The sequence below is a fragment of the Callithrix jacchus genome, chromosome 5 (assembly GCF_049354715.1).
Source record: "Callithrix jacchus isolate 240 chromosome 5, calJac240_pri, whole genome shotgun sequence".
Taxonomy (NCBI): Eukaryota; Metazoa; Chordata; class Mammalia; order Primates; family Cebidae; genus Callithrix; species Callithrix jacchus.
The window spans coordinates 150,560,921-150,581,120 of NC_133506.1; the positions used below are offsets into that span (position 1 = coordinate 150,560,921).

Below are 20,200 nucleotides of genomic sequence, written 5' to 3' on the forward strand. Positions count from 1 at the left end.
TGCCATTTAGAATCCCTGGGTGATTTGGGGGATCAAGGGAAGGAGGATGGACCTCCTCAACTCAAGTGGGCCTTTCAGTTCTCCTCTCCAATCTAGCCCCCCCCTTAGCATGACTGTGAGAGGCTTAGGACAAGCCCAGCCTCTTAGTTGTCACCTTCTTAGGCCAGGTCCCCAATTCCTGGGACTCCCTTTATCTCCCTTGTTTGAGGAGGACCTGGCCCCACAGCTTCACCTGCTTGTGTTAGGGAGGCAACAGAGGAGTGGCCCCCACCACTTGCTAGATGAAATTTGGTGAGGGCCATCTGGGACTAATTTAAAGGCACCCTCCTAAGGTAACTTTTCATCTCAACACCTCTAGGCTCTTTCCCCTGGCCCCTAGCAGCATGCTTGCAGAGAGATATGGCAGCTTGTGTCTCGGTAGATTGCCTATGTTTTAAATAGAAAATGAAATCCATACTATCAAATCTATTCTTGAGTGTATGAATTCTCAAGTTTGGTTGCATCTTGTTTCAACTGTGTTCTCAAGTATTTTTAAAAAAGAGCTGGCTTTGTTCTTTAGAATAACAAGCTCCTCTAGTTCAAAAAGCTTCCCACTTCATTTGTTGATTCAGTATTAACGGTGTTCCTCTGTGAATGCCAGGGAAGGGTTGGGAGCACAAGGCTCAGCTCCTGCCATTTGGAGTAAGATTGTCCAGGCAGGGCAGGGCTGTGGGTGATCCATCAAGACCACCCTGGCCCCTGCCCTGTGCACAGTCCCCAGCAGTCACTTCACAAACATGGTTGAATTCAACTTCAGGATCTCCCGGGTGACTTGACACAGGAGATGCTGGGTCAGTTCTGGTTGAATAGTGACCCGCTTGTATAAATATTTGATTGTGGCAATTCTGTAAGAAGTAATCTTAAGAACTTAATATGGGAAATCCCTCATTCTCATGACCCATCCAGGCAGCATTTCTACAAAGGCATAGTGAGACAGGTGACACACCAGCTGTCTGCATACAGCCATGTAGCCTCTGAGAATTAGGCAGGGGTGCCAACCTTGCCCAAAGCATCAGGAGGCTCAGGGAAGCCAGACCACCATCCAGGGGAGTCCTGGCATCAAGGCCAATGTTTGAGCATTCACTCCAGGATATCCTGGGCACACCTAATAGTTACACAGACAGCTCAATCTAAATGAGGGCTTTTTCAAGGAGCAAAGGCCTTAAAATACAGTAAATTCTTAGTAAAAACTTACTGGATTAAAGTTAGGTAAAGATATGCTTTTTTTTTGACATTAAGACAGCTTAAAATTGAATTCAGATCATTTACTAGATATGCTGGCAATAACCAATAACCAACAAAATATCTGGATGCTTACTACATGTGAGTCTGCATTTCAGTGCGTGAAAGCATAAGCTTAGAGGTAGAGAGATAATGTATCCGAATGCAAAATTATTTTTCTGTGTAACTGCAGAAAGTACCATGATGCTTTTTCCAAGGGCCCACAGAGACTGTGAAATCTATTAAAAATTGGGTAGGTGAATGGTATTTCATTGTTTCCCTAGATTATCTTCCTATTAATCTAGCAAATGAGGAAGTTAAAGATCTCTTTAGTGAATTAAATATCTCATTAATGTTACTGTACAATCTTTTACAGTCAAGACCAAGCCAAAACAAACCAAGACGGATGGGGCCGCCACATTTTATCTCATTAGTGAACAATGTAAGGCATCCAGAAAGGAGGCCAGAGCACTCTACCATGATAAAGTTGCCTCTGATTTGAAATATAAATTATTTTCTAATGTCAAGCATTCATACTCACTTGGTGACAGGGAGGAAGGTGGTCACCAAGACAAAAATTTGACAGTGTTTAGATTCCCAAAAAGTTGGTGTGTAATGTCACTACAGAATTTGTTAGTAGCAGTTAAATCTTATTCTTTACAGCACCCGAAATACATATTCTGACATGAGTTTGTGCAAAGAGGAGCATGTGTGTTTATGAAATCAAGTCTACGTTATGAGTATGTGGGAGCAGGAGAGGAGGGAACAAAATGCCAAAGACAAGAGAACATACAGAATTAAATGTTTTCAATATAGTTGGAAAGCAGAGGAGATGTGTGGGGGTGGTAGGTGGTAGGTGGTAAAGTTAAAAAGAAAATTAGAGAGGTAAGCCAGGACTGGATCCAGGACTAGATTTTAGCTTGTAAGCCAAAATAAGGAATTTGGACTTTATCCTAAAGCAATGGAGGACTTTTAAGCCATTTTCAATGGGGAAGAGACAATCAGATTTGCATTTTGCAGAGATACTTTGATTTACATAGTAAAGAATAGACTGGAGTGGCAAGGGACAGGGAGCTGCGGGTGCAGTTACAAGAGCATCACAGGTGAAAATAATAAGATATGTGCTCTCCGTGAACATTCACATTTCTGGAAATCACATACTAAGAGGACGAAGCCCTCTTCATAAACTTTATCCAGTGGATTCTGACTTCAGGACTGAAAACCCCGTCACAGGCTCTTGCTACAATGCTGTCCAGTGTCTGTTCAGAACATTGACACGGTTTAGGCTGTGATTACTGTGTGCATGACTACCGCTCAAAGAGTCTTTGAATCAAATAGGTTGTGTTAAGGATAACGAACCCTGATGTCTTTTGATATTTCTGGCAAGCAAGTAATAGCCCCAAGAGCCAGGAATCTTCATAATCCCCAGTCTTTGATGAGTGGTTGAATTCATGGCTTATTTTGGCTTTGAAAAAAATTGGATTTCTCAGCAGGATGAACTTATTCTAACTAGGAAGGCTTGTATTATTTAGCCCTGTTTTGGAAGATTGAGAAAGCTCAGAGAGAATATGAGAAAAGGTCACCTCAAGACAATGTTAATTATTTTGCAGAATTCTGTAGTTTAGGATCAAAGGCTTTCTTTAGTCGAGAGGAGTAACAGCATTCATTTTTTAAGGCTTTTTTTTCAATTTCAAGGTGTACTGACAGTATACACTGTGTTTGAGTTCTGAGGTACATTACTACCTATGTTATATAAATATCTATGATATATATCCTGGAGATCATTGGCAATAATGATCTAAAATGCTACAGTAGCTTTCTTCATACTTTAAAAGCCATTCTGCTTTCAGTTCTCCAATTACCTACAACAAATCATTCTCCTCTCTTAATTCTAAGGGAAATCACTGGAGAGGAAACTCAGTTGGATTTCTTTTGAGAAGGTTGATAACCAAGACTTTGAGGATGTAATTTGGCACCTAAGTGGCATCCACAAAGCAAAAGCTGTATTGAGCTACCTCTTCTGTTTTCTCAAAAACTCCATTTTAAACTTAAAAAAAACCAACACAGTTTATCTACCTAAAATAAGAATGCCTAGAGAGGTTCTAACTCATCCTCACTCGCTAAAGGTGTATCTTTAAGACACTTGTTTTTTTCCCCCATGACTTTTTTCCCCCATCCCTCAGTGGGACGGACTCACGCACCAATGTCCAGAACACCTCTACTGGCCATTGGTTCATGTCTGCAAAACTGACTTCAGTTACCTCCTGCCTAGGAGTTAGTTGTGTACAATACAATTGATGTTGGTCAACTGACTTTGAACACTGAAGGTAGTTAAAAGATGGAAAAGTGCCTGGTTAGAGATAGATGTGGCAGGTTTAGAAAGAAAACTTAAGGTGGGTATATTTTCAAAGGGGTTGGTTGATATGTCTTCTATTCATATATGTATACAAAGACAGGATCTTCTCTGTCTCCCAGGCTAGAGTGGTGTGATCCTAGCTCACTGCAGCCTTGGACTCTTGGGTTCCAGCAATCCTTCTGCCTCAGCCTTCCAAGTCACTGGAACTACAGATGTGTGTGCCACCACACCCAGTTAATTTTTAAAGTTTTTGTAGAGATGGGGTCTCACCATGTTGTCCAGGCTGGTCTTTGACCTTGCCTCAAGTGATCCCCCTGCTTCTTCTTCCCAAAGTGCTGAGATTATAGCAGAGAGACACTGCACCTGGCCTCTACTCCTGTGTTTTAATTGAATATTTACTGTAGAGCTGTATGGGTGATATTGTGTCAGGTAACATGAGGGGTATAAAGGTAATCTAAGAACCATCCCTCTTGCCTTAAAAAACTTATGACAGTTGAGAAGACACATATGAAAAGTTAAATAATAAAAGGCTGAATACAACCACAATAAAATGAAGCTGATTATGCAGAATATGCAGTGAGGTGTGGGGAGGCCAGGGGCCTTTGAAGGAGATATGAAGCAGGTGGGGTAACAAGGTGATTCACAAGAAATTATGGCAGAAGCATGTTTTACAGGCAGAGGAGATGTTCCCCAGAAGAGAGAAGGAACAGCAACATAAGCAAAATCAGAGCTATGAGAGTGTTTTGTTTAGCATCGGAGCTCACTGACAAGCTCTGAATTATTAGCATAACAGAGAGGGAGGAGGAGACAGGAGGTGACATTGGAAAGCTTGGAGCAAACTGCAAAAAAATTTAAAAAATTCATGCCAAGGATTTAACTTGTCAACCATAGGGTTTCACCTAAGCTTTTAAGTGGGGAATGTAACACAACTCATAAGACAGACATTTTTATAAAAAATTAAAAATAATTTAAAGGAATCAAAAGAAAGGAAAAGATGACACAATGAGGCTGCTCTGGTGTTGGACATCAGACATCTTTTTTGCAGCTGAGAAGATTTCTATTCAATGCTGTTCAACGTGCTAGGAAATGCGACGGTAAAGAAAATAGCCCTCTTCAAGGGCTTCTTTTCAGGGGTCCTGAATGTCTCGAAGGCAAGTGGCCTTAATGAACTACCAAAGTCAGGAGACAGAGAAAAGTCAGCGACTAGGGCTTCCGAGGGCCATGCAGAGGTGGCAGGTATAGAGCAGGGTGCAGAGCTAATGCCACCTGAGGCTGACACTACAGTACCTCCTACTTCTGATCATTAGATCCACAGAGTTCTCAAGCTTTAGCCTCTACAGCTTTCTCACAACTTCCTGGAAATCTAGATAAAATACTAAGGTCAGAAATTCAGTGGCCTGTCCAAACTCACCCAACGATCACCGCAGAATAAGAAGCGAAAGCTGTGAGCTTTCCGTAGTGTCACGAGGCGTGAACTTCCACCCTAGGGGATTCTCAGGGAAACCTGAATTTCTAACTTCTGAACCTGTCTCTATAGATTGCAGTGTCTACTTTTACCTCTTAATTTAAACCCACTGTCGAGACCCTTCTCCCTGTAAGCACTAGCTGTTAGCTGGGTCCTGCTGGCCTTCTGCAGAGGACAAAAGGAGGGCCAGCAAGCAGCTCAGCCAGGTCACAGTTGGCAACAGGTTGGGCCTCAGGAGACTGGGAGGGGCAGGTTAGGAAACAAAATGAGTAGAAGTGGTCAGCGGAGTCTCGGGGCTGGCCTGAGGGCCTTCTCTATAGAGGTTTGCTTTAATTACAGGTACAAAATTGGCCAAATATATTTGTCATTGGCGACTATGGCCAAGAGTATGTATGTGGTGGAAGACTGGAGAGAAGCTCTTTGTCTCTCGTTGCATGAAGAATGGATGAATATCCGTATTTTAGACTAAAAGGGGAAACTTCACCTCTAATTTCAAGCAGCTTTTTATGTTAAAATGCAAACCTCCTCCTCCCACTGCCCCCATCCCCTCTGCTTTTTTTTAAATGTTCAACAGAGAATCTTTTTGAGTTTGTATTTAGCTGTTGGGATTAGTTTAAAACACCCCTCTGATAACCACAGCATTCGGGAAGAAGCTAGTTCCCAAAGAGAAAATGCAGTTGCCAAAGAGAACACAGAAACAGGTGCAGCAGGCTTGGGCTTGCCTGAGAGGTCTTTTGCGGCCACTGCAAACTTCACCAGCCCAAGTGGAGAGAGGCACAGCTGCACATGAAATAAACAAGAATGACATTGCAGAGACTGTCCCTCCAGCACCCGCCGACGTGAAGTCCAGGTCTCAGGAATAAGGACACTGCTGCAAGAAGACCCCCCAGTGACAATCTGCTCCATGAGACATAGGACATTGGTCACGAGGAAGAGGACTGAGACTGAACCAGGATATTTTCCTACTCCTGAGATGGTAAGGCTTACCATCCATTTCTTAGCAGGGAAAAATTCCAGGCTCATAGCAGCACCTGTCACACGAATCTTTTTGTTTCTAGCAAGTTTCATCTGTCAGAAAGTACACACACTTCACATTTACAGTGACCTTGTAATTCCCCCTCCTCCTGCTTCTTTTCCCAGCAAAAATTCTATTTCACCCTCTCACGATCCCCCTTCCAAAACGTTCCTCAGGATCTCTAGGTGTGTTTTCATTTGGGATATGAATGCCCAAAGTGATCTACTAGATCACTTTGCTCCCAGAAGCACCTGGAGGGAGGCATGGCCACTTCTGCCACGTGCCCGATAGCCCCCTGCCCCTTCTCCCACTCTGTTCCCCTCACAGAGGCCGCTCCCCGCCTGCCACTGGCTCCCGTGGATCACCCCTCCATTGGTGCTGGAGTGCATGTGGCACTGTTCCTTTACACCACAGCCCTCTCTTTTCTGGAGCACACGGATGCTAGTCAAGCTCTACCCAGCCTCCCAGGGAACCGCCCACCCCTGCTGCCTAGCCAACGGGCTTTGTTGCTCTGTCATGCCCTTGGCTGAACATTTTTATTCGTAAGAATTTCCTCCTGAAACTCCTGTACTTTTCCCCTTCAGTCTGGTTTCTTTCTGAGATACTCAGTCCGGCAGGAATATCTGAATATTACTGGTTTCAAACATCCCTGCAGAGCTCCTCCTCCTTCAGGTTCATCAAGAGATATGGCTGGACACCGTGTCAGTGGCAGTTAAGAGCTTTCCCAAAGTTCTGTGACAGTTAAGAAGCCGTTGGTCTGCAGCATGAAGGCTGACCTCTGAGTCAGAGGTCATGAGTTCCAAGGTTTCTAGGTTCTGGCCTGGATACAATGCCCTTCTCCATGTGTCTAACAAATTGTGTATTATTTTCATTTCAAAGTATGTGTTGGGTCATTTTCAATATATCCTTTTTGGGATTTTCATATAAAGTCCTACCTAACTTAGAGAACTCTTGATGTTCCCTTGTGTCCACATGTGGGCGAGGTAGACCTTGAGATTAGGTTCCTAGAATTTAAGAGCCCAGTTCTTTGGCTAATGAGGCCCATTCTGCCTGGGGGGAATATGGACCTAAGGCCAGGTCAGGGGGAGGTCACAATCAAAGAGGACAGCTGACTGGACAGAGAGATCAGGGATCCCCAGGCAAAGATTGGGATCATGAGGGGGTCAAAATTCTGTCAAGACCTGTCAACAAATATAGGCAAGAAAATAATTTTTTAATAAGATGAAAGTTAACCATTTTTCTCATCACAGAATGTTCTCTTATTTTTTCCTTTTTTTTGGAGATAGAATGCAGAAGAGTACTTAAAACTATCTGTCCAATGTAACGGATAATTATTGAGCAAACATCTATGTCACCCGAGTATGTATCTTTCTGTGGAGATAGAATCCCATCCTTGACCTTGACTGGATGAGTGGGGTGAGGTTTGCAGGGCAGACAGTGGCACAGGGTTGCTAGAGTGTGTGAATGTACAGTGAGTACATGGGTTTGAGGTGAGCAGAGAGGAGATAGGGGTGCAAATGTGTGATTACTCTGGGGTGCGTACCTCAAAGGCCTGAGAAGATGTTCCCTGGGAAGGTATGATACTAAGGGCGGGGCACCAGGCACAGCAGACCTGGGCTCTTGTGCTGCCATCTTAATGTGACAGAGTGCGGCATGGGCTCCCAGCAGCCCTCACTTTCTTCAGCTGTCAGACAGGGCCACCCAGTACTGCTTCTTCCTGTGCCATAGAAGTGCTGTGAAGATAAAAATCATAATTTATCTCAGCTCTTTGAAGACTGAAATAGTACTCAATGTAAATTCTATCGTTCATTCTGATTTTCTCATTATGTAAGGTACTGTGGTTTAATGTTGTAGGAAGGTGTCCTTTGAAATCTGATTATAGGTCTTAATTGTCTTGGGGAATTGGAATAGCTTTGGGAAATGTTGACAATCTCACAACATCTGGTGGAGATTAGCCGAGGAGCATCCCTGGCCACACTCCGTGAGAATTAGAAGAGCTGTCAAGATGGACCTCTGGTATTGAGCTCTTCAACCTGTAATGAACACACTTCTTGCCCACCCCAGAAAAGGCTCCACTTGCTCTTTAGAATTGGAGTTCCTTTATTTATTTCTAAACGCAGGTCAGGAGACACTTCTTGGTTGCTTTTGCTGTCAAAGGGCTGTTCGTGTTTATCCTACAGGGTGCTGGTCTTGAGTCTGCAGTCTCTGCCTTCATCTAAAGAGGGAATGGGATGATTTGCGGCCATTTTATTCGATTTCACATACCTCTTAGTTTCCTCTTAGTTTTCTTACCAAGTTCACAATTAAATAGGGAGTACCTAAAAAGGAAAAAGAGATATTGTAACTCCAGCTTTTTTTTTTTTCAACATTCTAGGAGCCAATCCGTGAAATGTGTTGTTTCAGTGTGGCTTTCTGAGCCAAGATATAGGGTCATGCCTATGGCTTTCCTTCTTAGCATAGCTGAAAGCAGCCACACTTCACTTGGCAGAGTAACTGAGACCCTGGGCTATGAAGTCAGGCAAATCAGGGCTAAACATTGGTATATATTCCAGATGTCTTTCTAATCATTTTTCAGTGTGCAAACCCACACAGACAAAATAAATCCGTATTTTCTATTTCTTTTTTTTTGAGACAGAGTTTTGCTCTTGTTACCCAGGCTGGAATGCAGGCACAATCTCAGCTCACCGCAACCTCTGCCTCCTGGGTTCAGGCAATTCTCCTGCCTCAGCCTCCTGAGTAGCTGGGATTACAGGCACGGGCCACCATGCCCAGCTAATTTTTTTGTATTTTTAGTAGAGACCGGGGTTTCACCATGTTGACCGGGATGGTCTCGATCCACCAGCCTCGGGCTCCCAAAGTCCTGGGATTACAGGCATGAGCCACCACACCTGGCCCCCATATTTTCTATTTCTATAAAAATAGGACCATTTTTATAATTGGTTTATAAATCTTAATTTTCCACTTAATTTACACTATTTTCACATAACTATTCATCTGAAGCTTATAATGGTTTCATAGTATTGTATGTATTTAAGCAAACCTCTATTACTTATTTAGATTGCTTTTAATTGTTTGATTTCATAAATCTGAATTAATAAACTTGTAGATACTACTTAATGCTTGTTTCTTATTTCATTAGTATTAAGGACAGGCATAGGAGTCTTTTTCAAAATGTATGAAAAAAATCTTAAAGTGTTTCTTATGTCATACCAGATCGAGTATAAAAAATTAACACCAAGACAAAAGTATGCCAAATTGCAGGGTCTTTATTGCCAGCAGCCACAGAGGACTCACGCCTCTACAACCCGTGGCCCTGAGCCCAGGGGGAGCAGGGTTTTTAAACTGAAAAACCACATCCTGGTTTTAGGACCAAGGGGGTGAGGGGATGCAGGACAAGCAACTTTACAGCAAGCTAGCTGATTTTATTTACAGAAGCCAAGGTCAACAGTTATTGCAAGGAAAATGGGGCAGCAAAGAGTTATCACAAAGGAAACAGGGCAGCAGTTACAACTTATTTTTTGAAAAAAACCGGTTTTCTTTTTCTTTTTTTTTTTTTTTTTTTGAGACGGAGTTTCGCTCTTGTTACCCAGGCTGGAGTGCAATGGCGCGATTTCGGCTCACTGCAACCTCCGCCCCCTGGGTTCAGGCAATTCTCCTGCCTCAGCCTCCTGAGTATCTGGGATTACAGGCACACGCCACCATGCCCAGCTAATTTTTTGTAATTTTTAGTAGAGACGGGGTTTCACCATGTTGACCAGGATGGTCTCGATCTGCCGACCTCGTGATCCACCCGCCTCAGCCTCCCAAAGTGCTGGGATTACAGGCTTGAGCCACCGCGCCCGGCCAAAACCGGTTTTCTTGGTGCTTGCAAGGTACAGGGTTTAAGATGGCGTTGCTTAGGTTCTAACTCTGGGTTAGCTATGGCGCACTTAGAACTGTAAAAAAACTTCCAAACAGGTTATCAAGAAAGGATAGAGAATAGTATTTTTGTACTGATGGGAATGACTGACCTCGACGAGAGGAAAACTAACGTTGGAAGAGAAGGCAGAATGGTGGGATCAATGTTCTTGAGTAAGTCGGAGAAATGGGACCTTAGTGCATTTCTCAAGAGTGTTTTGTATTGCTATAAAAAAATGTTTGACTGAAGCAGGGGTAGTCAATTGATCTGATACTGACCCAGAAGTGGTGGCTTGGTGGTTTATACAGAAACGAGATTGGCCGGGTATGGTAGCTCACGACTGTAATCCCAACACTTTGGAAGGCCAAGGTGGGCAGATCACCTGAGGTCAGGAGTTTGAGACCAGCCTGACTGACATGGAGAAACCCAATCTCTACTGAAAAAAAAAAAAAGTTAGCTGGGTGTGGTGGCCCATGCCTATAATCCCAGCTACTTGGGAGACTGAGGCAGGGGAATCGCTTGAACCCGGGAGGCGGAGGTTGCGGTGAGCCAAGATCACACCATTGCACTCCAGCCTGGACAACAAAAATGAAAATCCATCAAAAAAAGAAAGCAAGAAAGCCAGAAAGAAAGAAAGAAAAAGGAGGAAAGAAAGGTAGAAAAAAAAGAAAGAGAGAGAGAGAGAGAGAGAGAGAGAGAGACAGAGAGAGAGAGAGAAAGAAAGAAGGAAAAGAGATTTACTTGTCTCACAACTCTGATGGCAGATTCAAGACTGGGTGTCTGCACCTGGCGAGGGCCTGAGGCCACCTCCACTCATGGTAGAGGGCAAAGGGGAGACAGTGAGCGCAGAGATCACATGCTGGAGAGGTGAAGCAAGAGAGGCAGGGAAGGTGCCAGGCTCTTTTAACAACCGGCTCTTGAGGAAACTAATACAGCAAGAGCTCACTCACTCCCACCTGCCCCAGGGAAGGCATTCATTTATTCATGAGGGATCTATTTCCATGACCCAAACACCTCCCATTAGGCCCCAGGCCCAACACTGGGGACCAAATTTCAACATGAAATTAGGAAGGGTCAAATAGCCAAACCACAGCAGTTCACAGATGAGCACTTTAAACAAGAATAAGAATTCATCTCAGGTAATAAGCAGGCAGGTAGAATATGTGGGAGAAGATGCTAGAAGGCTGATAAGGTGGTGGTAGGAGTCAGCAGCTCTATTCTGATTGCTTTAATTTTCTTAGTGAAGGAGGAAACAAGGTCATGAGTTTGGCAGCACAGGAAAAGATACTGAAGATTTGGGGTGAGAAGATGTAAAATACAGTCAACTCTCAGCATTTGTAGATTCCATATTTGCATATTCCCCTACTTGCTAAAATTAATTTTCGTTTCCCAGATTAATACTTGCAGTGCTTTTCTGGTCATTTGCAGACAGGCACATGCTCAGGGCTGCAAACAATCTCAGTCATCCCAGGTGCATGCTCCCAGCTGAGGTTGAACAAGGCCACACTCTGCCTTCCCGTTTCAGCTCTTATCTTATAAACAAGTGTCATCTTTGTGGTCTCTTCAGTGCCACATTTTCAGCATTTTTTTGTGCTTTTTATTGTTGACTTTGCTGTTTAAAATGCCCCCTGTCCAAGTGTAACGCTCAAGTGCTGCCCGGTGTTCCTGAGTGCAAGAAAGGCTGTGATGTGCCTGATGGAGAAAATACATGTGCTAGAGAAGCACCATTCCGAAATGAGTTTTAGTGCTTTTGTCTGTGAGTTAAATGTTAATGAATCAATTATATATAATATATATATATATAATAAGGTGTCCTTAAACAGAAATGTACATAAAATAAGATTATGCTTATTGGTTGATGAAAATGTTGTGGCCACAAGCTTGCAGAGAACTGACTGTGTAATTCCCCCAAGATTGATGGTTTAGTGTTTGTTAATTCAGCATTCCTGACAACTTTATGGGATACAGCTACTGTGAATAATAAAAACAGACTATATTGTCTAGAAGAATAAGAGAGTGCGTGAACTAGGGAAGTATAATACCACTGTTGAGCAGCCATCAGGGACCACTATAGTTTCAAGATCATGAACTTAAAGTAAGACGATCCAGTGTGACTGCGTGTTTTCCTCCAGCTACATTAGTGAGTTTGATGAAGCCGTACAGAGGTAGAGCCATACGAGGAAGTGATTATGATGACTGTCTTTTATGGTTTATGTCTTTGTATACATATATGGCCCCGTAAAATCATTAGCATAACAGGAGCCAAGAATATCTTTTTAATTTAAATGTATTTTTAAAAAATGCATATTTCTCTGACATCCCTCAATAAAAATAAACACTGTTTCCTAGGACACATAAACCATGACCAACATCTTTGACTAGTAGAGACTAGAATTTGATGGCATCCACTCAGGGACACCTGGCTTTTCTTGTGTGCTTTGTACTTACTGAGAATTTTCTGGTAAATCAGGCATGATTCAGTTTTTTGTTGTAGTTGTTTTTTACTCTTTGTATTTGTGTATTCAGTTCAGGATTTGGGGGCATCTGGTAGAGTTTGTCAGGATTGGAAACAATGCCTCACCAATCACTAGCAGAACAACCTCTTTTAACCTCAATTTTCTTATCTAGAGATAATATTTGTATCTTCTCATTGGGTTGCGTAAACTTAAAAGACGATATTTGCAAAGTGCTTTAAAAGTAGTGTCAAACACATAATAAGTCCCTGCAAGCTAGGAGTAGTAGTTGTGGTGATGATTATGGTACTGGGAAGCTGGCCCATAGTTAGGAATGTAAGAAGTAGCAGCCACCGGTTTTCACTTCAGACAATGGGGACTGTGTTCTGACTGGAGTTCCCAGCTCAGACTTGGGAAATGTCTCACCAGGTTCCCAAAGAGTCCACTCGGTATCTTTATATCATGTAAGAATAAGATGTCAGAAAAAGAGACATTCTCAGTGCATATACCATAGCAGTTGGTGTGCCGACCCCAGGCCAGATCCCAGGCTGTCAGGCCAGCCTGTGGAAGAGATACAGAGAGGGAAGGAGAGAGAGTCCCAGTGATTAGATGGGGAGGCCAACCTCTGCACCAATCATCAACAGAAATCTGGCTAGAAGGGAGGGAATAAGTCACACATTGAGGTACGGCCAGTTGAAGCTAGAGAAGTAGATCAACTGGATACTACATATTGCTAAACCGAGAAGCTAGAGAGAGGTGAGGAAAGAGAGGGTTGGAGAAAGATAGGTGCTCCAGGTGAGGCAGTGAAGACAACGAGATGTAGATGAGGGAAGGACCCACTGGAATGGATCCATTACTGAACTTGGAGCCGCAGTGGAGGAAGACTCCCTTCCTCTCATGTGGGACTTGGTGCTATTGCTACTAAAGCAGAGGCAGGTGGTTATCATGAAGGGGCTGGGTTGGATGCCAGCAGCTACCTATCCAAGAGCGTTATTGTAGCAAACCCTCTCACAAACTTTGCATTCTTAGGTTTCTATTACCAATTTAAAATCCCTCTGATGGCTGGGCGTGGTTCCTTACGCCTGTAATCCCAACAGTTCCAGACTTGCCTGACCAACATGGAGAAACCACAAAATTAGCCTGATGTGGTGGCGCATGCCTGTAATTCCAGCTACTTGGGAGGCTGAGGCAGGAGAATCGCTTGAACCCAGGAGCGGGTGGTTGTGGTGAGTCAAGATCAGCTTGAGCAAAACTCTCTCAAAAAACAAAAACAAAAGAAAATGCTTTGATTCATTTGGTGCCATCGCTTCACAGTTCCATTTCCAATCCCTGGAGTGTCAGAGATTACTCTGCACTCTAACTTGAAAGTTCCCTCTGTTCCCAGATATAGAGGCATCTTTGCAACTGGCTAGTGGAAACTTTTTTGTCATCTCTCCTGTCAGTGTTGCATTAAGTGCACTCAGCCCGCCATGAGGGCTTCTACTTGTCACTTTAATGGATCACTGGGCAGCTGCTATAAAGGAAGTCTGTCCAGGAAACACTGTGATTGGAGACCACATTTAAGAGAAGCTCACAGAGCATTGATTAACAGGAGACTTTTTGCCCCTATTGAATACCACTCTTTTTCTAGCTGATTGTCAGAGGCTTTTAAAATAAGCCAGCTTGTGAAATGAAACAATGTGTCCACTTTTTGGAGGGATAAAGGATCCAAATTCATTCATGCAGTTTATGAGAAAACTACTAGTTTTTAGCAATTAAGCTGCTTTCAGTTTAAAAAGTCTATTTCTAATGTTCTAAACGAAAGTGGTAGAAATATTTTCACACACTGTGTGATTTCCTTTTCTGCCATGGGTGTCCATGGATGTCTCAGGCTGGTCAGTCAATTATGTGCCTAACTTCTTTGCCTTGACCAGACTTGCCGCAATGATGGGAGAAAGACTCCCAGCATCAGGAGAGTATTTTGTGTTTTTCCGAGCTGAAAACAGTTGGCTGTATTTCTTGTGTCTTTGTACAGTGGACAGCCATATCAGGAAGAGTAGACATGAGTTGGAGAAAGTGCTGAGTTGAGATAATCATTGCTCTTCTGGTCTTGAGCCTTTTCTCTACACAGCAGGGCTATATCAATCTATTCCTTCAGTCTTCCACAAAGCTTCCTGGGATTTCTCCTTTTCTTCATACAGAAAGGGGTCTTTTAGCTTCCTTGGAAGCAGACCACTTGGTAGAAGAAACCTGAGTGACTTCCACATTTCAAATGTATCCGTATTATTAATATATATATTTTTTAGTATTGTCATTTGCTTCATTTAAAATTGACTTGGGGCGGGACATGGTGGCTCACACCTATAATCCTGGCACTTTGGGAGGCCAAGATGTGCAGATTGCTTGAGCCCAGGGGTTCAAGACCAGCCTGGGCAACATGGCAAAACCCGTCTCTGCAAAAAAAATACCAAAATTAGCAGGGTGTCGTGGCATGCCTGTAGTCCCAGCTACTGGGAGGCTTGGGTGGGAGGATCACGGGAGCCCAGGAGGTCAAGGCTGTAGTGAGATGTGATCACGCCACTGCACTCCAGCCTGGGTGACAGAGTGAGATCCTGTCTAAAAAAAAAAAGTAAACAAAAAACAACAACAAAAAAACCCTTACTTTTTCTAAGTTAATGTTGGGAAAAGAATTCTAATATTTTTCAAATATTTCCTATCTTTTATTCTTTTCTCTCAGCTTTCTGGAGGTATGATTGACAAAAATTGTATATATTTGAGGTGTACAATGTGATGTTTTGATTATGTGTATACTTTGGGAAATGATAACCACAATCAAGCTAACATATCCATCATCTCACCTAGTGTCTTAGTGCATTCAGGCTGCTATAACAAAATACCTTAGACTGGGCAATTTATAAACAACAGAAATTTATTGATTGCAGTTCTGGAGGCTAAGATGTCCAAGATCAGGGCACCAGCAGACTCAGTGTCTGCTGCGGGCTTACCATCTGCTTCACAGATGGCATCTTCTCACTGCATCCTCACTTAGTAGAAGGAACAAACTCTCTTGGGCCTCTTTTATAAGGGCACTAATCCCTTTAACTAAGCACCTCTGAAAGTCCCCACTTCTTAATACTATTGCTTTAGAAATTTAGTTTCAGTGTATAAATTTTGGGAGACATAAACATTTAGATCATTGAACTTAGTTACTATTTTTGTGTGTGTGTGGCTCTACTCTCTTGGAAAATTCTAAGTATACAATACATTATTATTAAGTATAGTCTCTATGCTATACATTAGGTCTCCGGAATTTATTTGTAATTCAGAAAGTCTGCACCCTTTGACCAACATCTTCCCATTTTCCTCCACCCTAGTCCTTGATAGCTACCATTCTACACTCTGCTTCTGTGGGTTCAACTTTTTAACATTCCATGTATAAAGGAGATCATGCAAATTTTGTCTTTTGTGTCTGGTTAATTTCACTTAGCATAATGTTCTCCAGGTTCATCCATATTGTCACAAATGGCAGGATATCCCTTTTTTTTTCCTTGAGACGGAGTTGCTCTTGTTGCCCAGGGCTGGAGTTCAGTGGCACAATCTCAGCTCGCCTCAACCTCTGCCTCCCGTGTTCAAGGGATTCTCCTGTCTCAGCCTCCTGAGTAGCTGGGATTATAGGCATGCAGCACCACACCCAGCTAATTTTGTATTTTTAGTGGAGATGGGGTTTCTCCATGTTGGTCAGGTTGGTCTCTAACTCCCAACCTCAGGTGATCCACCTACCTTAGCCTCCCAAAGTGCTGGGATTACAGGCATGAGCCACCGTGCCTGGCCAGGATTTCTCTCTTTTTAAAGGCTAATATTCCATAGTGTGTGGTGCTTGTATGTATCACATTTATTTTCTTTATCCATTCATCTATTGACATTTCGGTTGCTTCCATATCATGGCTACTGTGAATAAAGCTTCAATATACGTGAGCATGCAGATGTCTCTTTGAGTTAGTGATTTTATTTTCTTTGAATATATACCCAGTAGTGGGATTGCTGGATAATATTGTAGTTCCATTTTTAACTTTTTTAAGGAACTGTTTTCCATAATGTCTGTATCAATGTATGTTTTCACCAACAGGATACCAGGGTTCACTTTTCTTCACAACTTTGTCAACACTCATTATCTTTTGATTTTTTTTTTATAATGGCCATCCTAACAGATGAAAGATGATATCCCATTATGGTTTTGATTTGCAATTCCCTGATTTCAGGTGATGTTGAGCAAATTCCTCACTTTATTCTATAAATATATCACTTGATTTCCAGTGCTGAGAAGTGGGTGTTATTTTATAGATAGATAAACCAAGGCTCATAAAAGACCAGGATCCTTACTTTAAACTGCCAAATCACTAGGTTCTCAGGTCCCATCGCCAGTCTTGATTTGACCTGTGTTATCTCCAGCCTCTTGACTTTCAGGGAAAAGGGATCTCTAATAACCTTTTTCCAGAATCTCTTATTTGAGAGGCTAGTCATTTGAAGCTTAGAAAATAAAGGGAGTAGAATTCCTGGCTGACTTTTAAGAATGACAATGGAAATCGATATTGCTGGCTCTTATCTTCACTGGACTTCAATTTAATGAAGTGAAGATGTCTTTCTAGCTATTTGAGGATCCTCTGACAATGGCGTTTGAATCCCTCACAATCATTGGCTTTGAAAACTGAACAAATATAGGGCCAGGCGTGGTGGCTTACGCCTGTAATCCCAGCGCTTTGAGAGGCTGAGGTTGGCGGATCACCTGAGGTCAGGAGTTCAAGACCAGCCTGACCAACATGGAGAAACCCTGTCTCTACTAAAAATACAAAATTAGCCAGGCGAGGTGGTGCATCCCTGTAATCCCAGCTACTTGGGAGGCTGAGGCAGGAGAATTGCTTGAACCTGGGAGGTGGAAATTGCGTTGAGCCAAGACTGCCCCATTGCACTCCAGCCTGGGCAACAAGAGGGAAACTCTGTCTCAAAATTAAAAAGAAAATTGCGCAAATAGTATGGAGTCAAGAGCTGGGCCACAGGAATAGAATGGGTGTTACTCTGCGGCAGTGCATCCCCTGGTGCCCTAGAGATGATGCACTATACGATTAAGCCAAGGGTCAGCCTCAGATCTCTTTTCTATCCATTGCTCCAAGGGACAATTGTCCAGAGTTAACACTCCAGATGAGATCCATTTGCCATTGCTGAGCTGGCTGATAAAGTCTACAGAACCTGGAGTAGACCTGCTTTGGTTTCAAAGATCTTGCTGAATAAAGATGAATTACAGACTCATGATGGCTGATGGTAAAATGACTTCAGATGTATAGAAAATAATATTTTTGATGAAAGTTTGAAGAAATTTACTGATATCTTACAGGACTTCTGGGGCATAAGTTAGTAAACACCCTAGGGAAAGTACATTTAGGAAAAGGAATGGCAGACAAAAGTCTTCTCCAACCTGCTCTAGCATATTAGATATTCAAAAGCCAAATATTTGTTATTAATTTATTTCTACATTGTGTCAGTATAGCTAATTGAGAATTAATGTGTGACCAGTCAGCCAATCAATACATGTGTGCTTACTGTGTGATAAAAACTAGCAGACATTTAAAAACTTAAGGCCTGATGCAGTGGTTCATGCCTGTAATCCCAGCACTTTGTGGGGGTGAGGCAGGAGGATTGTTTGAGCCAGGAGTTTGATACCAGCCTGGGCAACATAGCAAGACCCCTTCTCTACAGACAATAAAAATTTAAAAATTAGTTGATCGTAGTGGTGTGTGCCTGTAGTCCCAGCTACTCAGGAGGCTGCGGTGGGAGATTGCCTGAGCCCAGGAGGTTGAGGAAAAATAAGAATGCAAACACATGCATTATTTAATGTTGGGTAACACAAACAGGTTGTTTTGTTTTTGTTTCTGAGACAGGATCTCACTCTGCTGCTCAGACTGGAGTGCAGTGGTGCAATCTCAGCTCACTGCAACCTCCACCTCCCAGGCTTAAGCAATCCTCTTGCCTCAGCCTCCTGAGTGGCTGAGACCACGGGCGTGTACTACCACTCCTGTCTAAATTTTTTTATTTTGACTTTTTGTTGAGATGGGGTTTCACCATGTTGCCCAGACTGGTCTCGAACTCCTGAGCTTAAATGATACCCCTGCCTTGATCTCCCAAAGTGCTAGGATTAGACATGAGCCACTGTGCCAGGCCACAAACTTTTTTAAACACAAGTTGATTGCCATTGTTAGTGAGTTACATGGATTATTTTCCTGTTCAAACTTTACCTTTAATATCAATTATAAGGCAGCAATGCCTAGTGGTTAGGACCACAGACTCTGTAGCCAGACTGTGCTCTTTGGTTCAAATACCAGCTCTGCCATATTCTGGTTTTATGAAATTGGGTAAGTTACCTAACCTTTAAAAATGAGGACAATTGTACCTACATGACATAATTGCTTTTTTGACTTTTAAGTTCAGGGCTACAAGTGCATGTTTTTAGATAGGTAAACCTGTGTCATGGGGGTTTGTTGTACAAATTATTTCATCATGCAGGAATTAAGCCATTGGTTAATTTTCCTGATCCTCTCACTCCTCCCACTCTCTGAAAAGCCCCAGTGTGTGTTGTTCCCCTTCATGTGTCCATGTGTTCTCATCATTTAGCTCCCACTTATAAGTGAGAATATGCAGTATTTGGTTTTCTGTTCCTGGGTTTGCTAAGGATAATGGCCTCCAGCTCTGTCTATGTCCCTGCAAAGGGATTATCTCATTTTTTTAATGGCTGCATAGTATTCCATGATGTATATGTATATAGAATTAACCTAAATGACCATCAATGATAGACTGGATAAAGAAGATAGAATTCTTATTAGAACTAAATGAATTCACATTTATAAATTGTTTAGATAAATGGCTGGCATATACTACTATAACAGAGTTTATTACATTAACGAATAGAAAATATCTTCTTAAAGCAGGTTAATATGGAAAATCCGTAGTTATTACAAAATCTGGCTAAACTGCAATAAATACAATTATATCTTTTTTCTGTCAGAAAACTGGGTAAGTCCCAGAAAAATAAAACATCTTACCTAAGTGAAATGGGAAAAGTTTGCTTGTCCCCGTCGCAGGGCACACGATGTGGGTGTGACTCGCTTCTTCAGTGCCTGGCTGCTCAAACCTCTTGGGAGCATACGGACGGGCAGGCTGTGGGGCTCCAACCCCAGGATAAGTGTCTAGGAGTGAACGTTTACAGCTGAATCTCCAGTGGGCATGTGTTACAGGGTGCTCTTTTAGTTTAGCCATCCGTAGGCTGCTTGTGCTAGCTCAACTAGACCCCTGCCTTATCGCAAGGACAGAGGGCTTTCTCTATCAGGGTTTTGCCTTGGTGTACCTTAAGAATCAGATCACACATGGGCTTGGAGAATGAGTACAAGATTTTATCGAGTGGAATAGCTCTCAGCAGATGGAGAAACCAGAAGGGAGATGACTTCCCCTGGAGTTGGACCACTCAGTAGCCTGGGCTCTCCTCCAACTGCCCCAGCCAAACTCCACGTCGTTCTGCCGGTCGCTGGCCTGGTGGTGGGCCAGAGCCTGTCAGTTCGCTCCTCTCAACATCCAGTCGCCTATGTGTTCCCCCACTGATATGCCCCTCTGGACGTCCAGCCACAGTTTCTTCTTCTTCTCCCAAGGTTTTCTCTGGACGTCCAGCCACTTGTGTCTTCAAATGGGCTCCTCTGGATGTCCAACCTTCGAAGTGTTCCTCCGCCGATGT

At 42.9% G+C, this 20,200-nt stretch overlaps 1 long non-coding RNA gene across 1 annotated transcript; it reads right to left on the minus strand.

The window, feature by feature from the left end:
* Positions 1-7,692: 7,692 nt before the first annotated feature.
* On the minus strand, positions 7,693-19,653 carry LOC108591922 (uncharacterized). The gene is made up of 3 exons (XR_013536189.1): positions 19,518-19,653; positions 8,362-8,414; positions 7,693-7,829 (listed from the first exon to the last, which is right to left on the minus strand). It is a non-coding gene; the product is annotated as an uncharacterized LOC108591922 (long non-coding RNA).
* Between the last annotated feature and the right edge of the window lie 547 nt (positions 19,654-20,200).